This window comes from Rhineura floridana, chromosome 4, assembly GCF_030035675.1.
Source record: "Rhineura floridana isolate rRhiFlo1 chromosome 4, rRhiFlo1.hap2, whole genome shotgun sequence".
Classification (NCBI taxonomy): domain Eukaryota; kingdom Metazoa; phylum Chordata; class Lepidosauria; order Squamata; family Rhineuridae; genus Rhineura; species Rhineura floridana.
This window is the reverse complement of record NC_084483.1, coordinates 171,135,143-171,145,413: the sequence shown is the minus strand read 5'-3', so window position 1 is coordinate 171,145,413 and position 10,271 is coordinate 171,135,143.

Below are 10,271 nucleotides of genomic sequence, written 5' to 3'. Positions count from 1 at the left end.
AACCGCTTAAGCCTGTTGTTTCTAAGTGGTGTACAACATACACAAGAAAACGGTTTAAATTAACCGTAAGATCAGAAAAGCTCAGTTAAAATGCCTGTTTTACAGAAGCAATGGAAGTTCAACAGAGAGGGAGAGCTGTCTGATGTCAGCTAGGAGGGGGTTCTGCAGAATTGGGCTTGGGAGAAGGAAGGTGGGACACAACCCACAGCTGCACATACCAACCACTCACACTAAGGTATAGGGAAGGCTCCCTCCAATACTAGAATGGAAGAACCAAGCAACTGACTCTCTCCTACAAGCAGAGATCCCCTGCTGCCACCACCATGAGACAACATTTTTGCAAAAGGCAGGAAGGATAACCATCAGCAGCCTCTCTCTCTTTCTCTCTCTCCAGCCTCTCTCTTTCTCTCTCTCTCTCCAGCCTCTCTCTCTCTCTCCAGCCTCTTTCTCTCTCCAGCCTCTCTTTCTCTCTCTCTCCAGCCTCTCTCTTTCTCTCTCTCTCTCCAGCCTTTCTCTCTCTCTCTCCAGCCTCTTTCTCTCTCCAGCCTCTCTCTTTCTCTCTCTCTCCAGCCTCTCTCTTTCTCTCTCTCCAGCCTTTCTCTCTCTCTCCAGCCTCTCTCTTTCTCTCTCTCTCCAGCCTCTCTCTCTTTCTCTCTCTCCAGCCTCTCCCTCTTTCTCTCTCTCCAGCCTCTCTCTTTCTCTCTCTCTCCAGCCTCTCTTTCTCTCTCTCCAGCCTCTCTCTTTCTCTCTCTCTCCAGCCTCTCTCTCTTTCTCTCTCTCTCTCTCTCCAGCCTCTCTCTTTCTCTCTCTCCAGCCTTTCTCTTTCTCTCTCTCCAGCCTTTCTCTCTCTCTCTCCAGCCTTTCTCTCTCTCCAGCCTCTCTCTTTCTTTCTCTCCAGCCTCTCTCTTTCTCTCTCTCCAGCCTCTTTCTCTCTCTCTCTCCAGCCTCTCTCTTTCTCTCTCTCTCCAGCCTCTCTTTCTCTCTCTCCAGCCTCTCTCTTTCTCTCTCTCCAGCCTCTTTCTCTCTCTCTCTCCAGCCTTTCTCTGTCTCTCCAGCCTCTCTCTCTTTCTCTCTCCCTCCAGCCTCTTTCTCTCTCTCCAGCCTCTTTCTCTTTCTCTCTCCAGCCTCTCTCTCTCTCCAGCCTCTCTCTCTCTCTCTCTCTCTCTCTCTCTCCAGCCTCTTTCTCCAGCCTCTCTCTTTCTCTCTCTCTCCAGCCTCTCTCTCTTTCTCCAGCCTCCCTCCCTCTCTCTCTCCAGCCTCTCTCTCTGGACGCCAGCTCCTTTGCCACCCCGCCGGCCCTCATGCATAGGCCGCACATGGGCGCCGCACCTCATGGGTGCTGCACAGCAGCAGTGGACACCGGATGGGGCCAGCTCCTTCTTAGCCCCGAGGATGCCCGGCTGCTTCACCCCTCCTGCTGTGGGCACCGCTGGGCGGCAGCGGCTGCGATGGGCCCCCCCAGCCAGAGACTGCTGAGCCCCATCACAGCCACTGCCACCCAGCGGCACCAACAGCAGGAGGGGTGAAGCAGCCGGCCATCCTTTCCGGAGCAGGGGAACTGGCTCCGGGCCGGGGCTAAGAAGGAGCTGGCCCAGCCTGGCCTCCACTGCCACCGCCTCTTCATGCCTCCTGCTCAGGCTGCCAGGCCGCGTGCGCCCCATCTCGGCAGTGGTTGCTAGGAGACGGCATCTGAGCGGCCTGCCAGCCTCAGCAGAAGTGGAGGCCAGCCAGGGCCGGCTCCTTCTTAGGCCCAGAGCCTGCTGTGGAAAGGATGGCCAGCTGCTTCACCCCTCATGCTGTGGGCGCCACTGGGTGGCAGCGGCCGCAATGGGCCCCCCCCGCCAGAGACTGCTGAGCCCAATCATGGCCACTGCCGCCCAGCGGCACCCACAGCATGAGGGGTGAAGCAGCCAGCCATCCTTTCCGGAACAGGCTCTGGGCCTAAGAAGGAGCTGGTCCAGCCTCGCTGCCACCGCCTCTTCACGGCTCCTGCTGAGGCTGCCAGGACGCTCAGATGCCGTCTTCTAGCAACCGCTCCTGCGAGGGCTGCTGCTGGGGGGGTCCCTGAAGGGGCGGCGGCTGGACGAAGGCGCCCATGTTGTGGCAGACATGGGCCAGGTGGCTGCGGGCTCCACGTCCAGCACCCTCACCTGCGGACTGCGGTTGTGTGGGCGGTGGGGCTGCTGCTGCATCTGCGGCTATGTGCCGCTCGCCAGTGGGCAGGGGCTGCTGCTGGGGGGGTCCCTGAAGGGGCGGTGGCTAGACGTGCTGGGCCTCGCTCAAGCACAGAAACAACTATGGCGGCTCAAGTCCTTCTGTCTCTGCAGTCTCTGCCTCACTGAGAAAGGGCGGGAAGGCGGTCAGCCACAGCCCAACATATGCGTGTGTCAATCACGCATGCGTGTCTGAGGGGGCCAATTAAAAGCCGGAGATCCACCTGTTTAATGAAAGTATAGCCGGAGACCGGAGAAAGCCCCCTTTTGCCGGAGACTCCGGCTGAAAACCGGAGATCTGGCAACCCTACTCTGGAGATAGAATGGGAAGTCCATTCTCAGATGGGTTTTGATGGTGGACAGGCCTAAAGAGGGTGTTCCAGGGGTACGTGAGGAAGTGGATCCAAAGCCCTCCCATTTCCCTGACACTTCTCTGGGACAGGGTGAAACCATGGCAGCTCTGGAACTGGTGTATATATTTTCTCTTCAGCCATTCTCTATCCCAAAAAAACTTCTTCCCTGGCAAGCACAAAAGTGGCAGGGCCTGGGATTTGGTGGTTCTACTGCCACAGATTCTCCCTCCACTGCTCTCATTGGATTGATCAGCCTGTCATTTGGAATGTAAACTATCTCTAGGGTATCCCTGGCAATGAGTTGGTGTCAGTCGGTCATTGCCCTGGCATTGGCTTGAAAACCAGAATCACACCAGGTTGTTTGTTTCTATGCCATGGAAAATACTAGGGCTCACACTAATTTTCACAATTGCACAAATATCAGACAGCCACAACATTTAAAGGGCACATAACTGGAGAATGGACAAGGAAGTGATAGTACAGACAACACGCACAGAGAACACAAATGAGGGTTGGGTTTTCACGTAACACTAAACTATGGCTTATAAACCAACAACAATCTGTGGTTTATGAGCATGGTTTGTTTGTGGTAAATAAACCATGGTTAAGCCACTGGGCCAGTTTTGGACCATCAAAGAAACCATGGCTTAGTATTATTTGTGAACTAAACCAATGTTCTGCTCAAAGGATCTCTATTATTTTTGAAGTAAGAAAATGTCCTCTTTACACAATGAGTTCTTAAATAGACCTCACTGTGCTATGCAAACCTACTAATTGTTCTGTGGTAATAGATACTTCAATACTACGTGCAGAAAAGTGCAACTTGTTATATGTGCACAGCAATTGCCAACATGTTTTGTTTAAAAGGTAGTATAAACAAGGCTCTCAAATATGTTATTTCGTGTAACCATCAGAGCTCAGTGGCTTTGCAAGTGGAAATCTACAGGTTCAATGTCCAGTCCTTGTCAGCATAGGGAGTACTAAAGTATATGGTCAAATCGCCTAGTGCAGTGTAAGGCACTTGCCTATTAATCTGTGGATCTACAGTGACATTACAGATTCCCCAAATGCAGTGGTATATGTTTTATTTTAAAAAATAATCTGTTAATTGAAAGAGATTCAAGGCAAGTATATACAAGTAAGGAAATAGAGAACCAGTGAAATATCATAGGAAGCCTTTTGAAATATGGGAAGTTGTGGCAACTGGTGCCCTCTAAAACTGGTGGGACTGCTATGAGGTCACAGGGGCATGGCCAACAGGGTCATGGGGCATGACCAAGGTCTGATTTTCTTACCATACACCTGCATTGAAAGATTTTGTCGATGTTTAAACATTGCAGGTTTACAAACAGAACCTAATGAAACTGAAAAGTGCCTTACTTTAGTTTAGAAGGGGTCCACAAAAGACAATATAAATATTGATAAAACAAAACAAGCATTTATTTATGTATAAACACAATGGTTAAGCAATGGACTAAGATCTGGGAGATCCCCACTCAGCCATGAACAAAACTAGAAACTCCTTCTGCCTGCCTATGCACACAGACAACACAGTGGCCACTCTTTCAAGCTAAATCTGTTTAGGGGCAAAACATCAATCCCCCCCTCCACAGAGTGATCCATTTGGTTTAGAGTTGCCAAGTCAGAAGCATCCCAAACCTTGAGATTTCAGGAGCGGGCCCTAGTGATGTCACGGGGACGTCATAGTGATGTCATGGGTGTGCCGTAGTGATGTCATAGGGGCCCAAGTGATGTCATGGGGGCTAGCCTTAGTGATGTCACAGGGATGGGCCCTAGTGATGTCATTAAGCATGATACATTAAGCATCAACCACGGTTGCTTGGAGTATACAATTTAAACAAAAACATTTATCTGATTAGAAATTAAGATGGAAATCTTAGCCTTGCTTCTATGGATGTAAGGGAGTAAGGTTATAGGTCAATGAAATGCAAACAGAAAAAGAAAAAGGAAAGACAGTGATGATTTCCTAAATGCAATACCATACCAACCACAACAAAATTCCTATGAGTAAGGCAGAAAACTCAGCATCGCACAACCGGTCAGGATTACTAACCAAAAACCAAAACTAAAAAAATCCTGGCAGCCAGTCAGCCAAGGTCACAGAAATCCCCATGCAGCACAACCTGACCTGGGGTCTGCAGTTAATGAAGAATGCTATGGCATGATTGCTGACATGAGTGACACCCTATCAGCACATAATACCTCTGCTCTGAAATCTGCACTGGTTTCCGATTTGCTACAAGGCCAAGTGCAAAGTGTGCTTTCCATGTTATGGGTGCCACACAGTACTTGTTCTGCTCTTGTAAGAAATTAGTCCTTTAGTGTGGCAGCACCTACGTTTTGGAACTCCTGACCTATTGACATTAGGCAGAGACCTTCATTGTACTCTTTTCAGCAACTGCCAAAAACATTTTTGTTTAGGCAAGCCTACCAGGCAGGTAGAAGCTATTGTGTTTTTTATGTCTTTTTAACTCACTGTTGGTTTTATTATTTTGAACGTTTTTTTAATACCTGTCTTTAACTCTTTTTGGCCATAATTTTATTGTTTTAATTTCTTCTAGAAACCACTTTGATATTTTTTACAATAAAGAGGTATATAAATGTTGTAAATAAAATACATAAATACATTTTGGAGTCACTGTGGCCCTTGGGTCCCTTTCCACTTTTAGGAACAAAGGAATCTTTATCCCAGCTCAGGCCATGTGGTACCATCTAGCTCAGTACTGATGACATGGACTAGCATTGGCTCTCCAGGATTTCAGGCAATAGTCTTTTACAGAAATTGAATTCTGGACTTTTGCATGCAAAGCATATGCCCTGCCACTGAGCTGCAGCCCTTCCCGTTTTAAAAAAGTATCCTTTAAAATTGTTCTTTTCAATTCACTAATGAATGCGCAGCAAACCTAGGGCAGATCCACACCATTCATTTAAAGCACATTCAACACACATTTGAAGCACATGAATCCCAACACAGAATCATGGGAACTGTAGTTTGTTAAAGGTGGTAGGAACAATAACTGTGAGGGGGAAACTACACTTCCCAGGATTCTTTGGGGGAAGTCATGTGCTTTAAATGCAAGGTGGATGTGCTTTATATGTATTGTGTGGATTTACTTAATAAACTTTGCCTGCATGTAAATTGTTTTAATTTTTTTAAAAAAAAAATAGAAGTGAGCTATAAAGTTTACTGGGTGACTGTGGGCTACTCGCAATCTCTCAGCCTAATCTGCAGCTTTACTCCCAAAAAGCAAGTATTGGATTAAAGCTTTATATTTGGAAGGTTTTCAAAACTCTGCCCTCTTCAACAGCCTAGGAAAATTTAAATTTGTTTGACTCCTGCACACAAGAGAAAAAAAGATTTTTGGTATTGTTGAAAGCTATATACTTACTCAATTTATGAGATTTTCAGATAAACGGGAAAAAACAGTTTCTACCTTTGCAATGGGGTCTAGGTACTGCCTGGAGGCCAATAAATCCGTTGTCAATCACAACCATGACTTCACTTATTGGCTACAAACCTGAAAGGGCAGGTTTAGAGCAGCCAGCTTCATTTCACCGAAGTTGTGGGGGGGACAGCTGACTTTTTGCTGTATATCTAGTGAACCAGACAACGTAGAAACTTAATTTAAATTTAAAAAAAAGACAGCTGAGGGTCTGGAGATTATCTTACCCAGAGACCGAGAGGACCCCCAAAATCCAGAGTCTCCAGGTGAAAACCAGACACCTGGCAACCCTAAATTGGTTCCAGCATTTCCCTCCTTCTCTTACCTCCAATAATCAGCAAAAGGCCCACCACCACTGCCATCCTCCTCCTCCCCCTCCCCCAGTCAGCAAAAGGCCAACCAAGGCTGAGGCCTACCTCCCCACGCCACTGCCATCCTCCTCCTCTTCCTCCAACAGTCAGCAAAAGGCCCATGAGGACAAAAGCATACCCCTCTGCCACTCTGCATTTCCCCCCTTGCTCCCCATGCAGCAACATACACCCACCCACCTACTCTGTACAACCAAATACTGAACTGAACTCATACAGAAATTTTGCTGATACTTTCAAAGGCTAGCTGCAGAGAAAGAATTGTACTTGCTGTTGCTTTAGCCTGCTGCTTGCAAAAGCTAGAGAGTAACAAATTCGGAGAGGAGCCAATGCAGATTGGCTCAGATTGAAATGCATTAAGGAGACTTGTCATAGTCCTGTCCTAATGCTATGGAACTTCCATTTCATTTCTGAGGGACTCCTCCTGATTGGTTAGAGCTTATTCTATGGGAAAGAAAATCAAAATGGAGGTCCCGGAGGTGCTGAGGGGACCCCAGCTGTCCCTAAGCCACTCCTACTAGAATTTTACTCATGGAACTAGGGATAGGACCATAGCAATGATTAGGATTGGCTGTGCTATCTAGAGATGATTGGCCAGAACAGAAGCTGGAGAGAAACAAGTTCAGAGTGTCTCTAAATGTGAGGTATTGTACTGAATATGAATTTACACAACAGAGAAAAGACTAGACTAATGCCGCACCTTCCCTTAATCAGGGGGCCTCCACTGATAGGAAGCTTGTGTATGATTGCTTGCCTCAAAGCCAAACCTGTGTAAGATCAAGACAGTGCTTGGGCAAGAAGAATTTAAGAGAGAAATAAAATGCTACCAGATTGATTTAAATTCATTCAGAGGCTCTTAACCCACATTCTCATGAGCACTTAACTCAATATTGCTGATTAACAACTTCACTTTGATTAAATATAAAACCAAGCTATTTCTTATGTTTGTCATGCTATTGTACCTTTTGTGTAGTGCTGATAAGTGCTGATAAAGGCCATTATGATTTTTTATTATTATTTATTAAATTTATATCCCACCCTTCCTCCCAAAGGAGCCCAGGGCACTATCAAAAGCTACTGGCCATGATGGCTATATACATCCTCCAATATGCTTTTGAATACCAGATGCTAGGAATCACAAGCGGGGAATGTGCTGTCACACTCCAATCCTATTTATAAGATTCCCATAGGTAGCTTCTTGGACCAGATGGTCCTTTGGTATGATCCAGGAGGTCTCTTCTGTTCTTATGTTACAAGCTTGTCATAAAATTGCGGAATTACTTGTTTAGCAAAACACTCCTATACATGTCTATTCAGACCTAGGCCCCATTGGATTCAACTGAACTTTACTCCCAGGTAAATATGTATGAGAGTGCAGCCTAAGAGGTTCACCTCACACCAGCTTAGGACTTGCCTATATGACATTGTTGTTTTATCCTGACCTGTTGCTCTTGCTATTTTTTATATTATTGTATCAATATTTAACTGTTGTTGATTTAACCCCACTTGTGTTTGTTTTTTGAAATCGAAAAGTTTTGCTATTGCTTTTATTTTGCTTTATTGTTGTTAGCCTTTGGACATGTTTCCTAGAAAGGTAGGATATAAAGTTATAATTAAGAAACGGACTACATTCCAGAGTCAGAAGCAGGATTGATTTGATTTAAATTCTTCAGAGAATTGCTTCTCTGAAGAACTCAATTTTAATGATTTAAATCACAGTTTAAATCACTAGTGAAGATTATATTTAATCATCATTTTTAGTAGAAGTACATTATTAATATAATCTTAATACATATTCAAAGATGTAGGTTTCTTTAGAAGGTAGGTACACACTAAGCAGTTATTCTGAATTGTTTTCATATTAATTTTCATCAAAAATGGGATGATAATTTGGTCATTTTAGTACTAAAGTCGAATAAACTTGTGAAGTCATCCAGGAGATGAACCAGATCCAACTGTTCAATTAATCATATTTTTGCCATGATACATCAGATTCACCACCACCAAACAGACTTTTAAATTGTGCTAGGACTGTTTATTCTTTTAGCTAGTTTTCTTCTTCAAAAAACAACAACATTCACAAAACATGCACAGGTAGTTCCCTTCTACAGTGGAGGATACATGCAGCAGCAGTTTCCTCAGGTGTCAGGACTGCGTGAATATGTTCTGTCCACTTTTGGTTTCACTTTCTATTCCTTTTCCCTACTCCTTGCTTTCATATCCAGACTCCTCCTCTTTGTTCAGATCTACTCCATCTCCTCAAATTCTCTATTCATTTACCTCATTTACCTTTGCAGTTAGAGAGTGCATGCATTTCATGTACCACTGCACCACCTGCAGAATAGGACTGATCTGGTTATCTTCTGTCTCCATAAACTGCTGTTAACATATTCATAGAATGTAATTAGAAGTTGTATAATTAGTATTCATGATGATATCTTTGACCTAGGCTCTTTTTTCTTACTAATTGTTTTAAGAAAACTTTGAAATTTGATTTAAATAAAAAAATCCTAAATATTTATTTATTTTAAAACCATTGATTTTTATCAGCTCTGGTCAGAAGCTATCCATTAAGGCAGGAATAGCCAATGTGGTGGCCTCTTCATGTTGTTGGACTACAATTCCTCTCATCCCTCAGCATTGACCATGCGGGATGGGGCCAATGGGAGCTGTAGTCCCAACAAATATCTTGAGGGAATGATATTGGCTACCCATCCATTAAAGAAGAGGAGGTATGTCAATGAAGTAAAATCCAGATTTGTATCTCATCAAAGTGTATTAGCTACCATTAGATACTGGGCCAAGTTCAAGGTTCTGGTTTTGGTGTACGAAGTCCTGTACAGCTTGGAATGAGGATACCTAAAAGATTGTCTTATCCTTTGTATACCCAGTCGCTCACTGTGCTCTGCAGGTGAAGGCCACCTGCAGATACCACCTCATCAGCAGGTCCGTTCCCCACAACATAGGAAGTGAACCTTTTGTGTTGTGGCACCAACCCTTTGGAATTCCCTCCCCTTAAATATTAGACAGGCACCATATATTTTTGGCACCTACGGAAAATCTTCTTTCAGCAAACCAAAAGGATAAGTAGAGACCTTATCCCAGTCTGTGTCAGAACTGCTTTATAAGATGTTTTTAAAGATTTTTTAAAATACGTTTTAATATGTTTTGTTTTAATATGTTTTAAAGATGTTTTGTTTTATTAAGTTTTAAAGTGCTTTTAGTGTTTTTGTTTGCCACCCTGGGCTCCTTCTGGAGTGAAGGGTGGGATATAAATTTAATAAATAATGTTATGCTTCTTGAATGAAAAAATCTCCAAAAATGCTCATGATGTTGTTGTATATGAAAAACCTTGCCACTGGAAACTTCAGACTAGTGAAAAGATAAATTATTTCATTTAAATAAGCTCTTTCAGAGCATCTCACACAGCATAATAGAGCAATCCAGGGTTTGACTAAAAAATATTCTTTTGATACTGTATGGTTCTCTTTGTAAGTAATATAAGCCCTTTTTCTTCCTCAGTAAAACATCCGGTTACCCATGTTTCTCTTTGGAGGAGTTATGGAAATGCATTTGCTGATAACAGTGCCTGATGGGAATTAATTGCTTTTATTTAGATGTTGTTTACATATTCTTCTATTGGTGGGCATTGATATCTTTTTATGCATGACTGTATTTGCATTTTTGTACTGTGTTTATTCTAGTTCCACTATTTGTGAGTTCCAAGTTTTGTTCCATTGTTTAATGAAAAGTTGAATATTAGATTGTGATGACTCCACCTCATATTGCACAACTATTTCACAAACAATTGTGTTTTGTTTTCCTTGGTTATGTATTGCATCCAGTTCTTCATTCAGATGCAAGCTATGATGT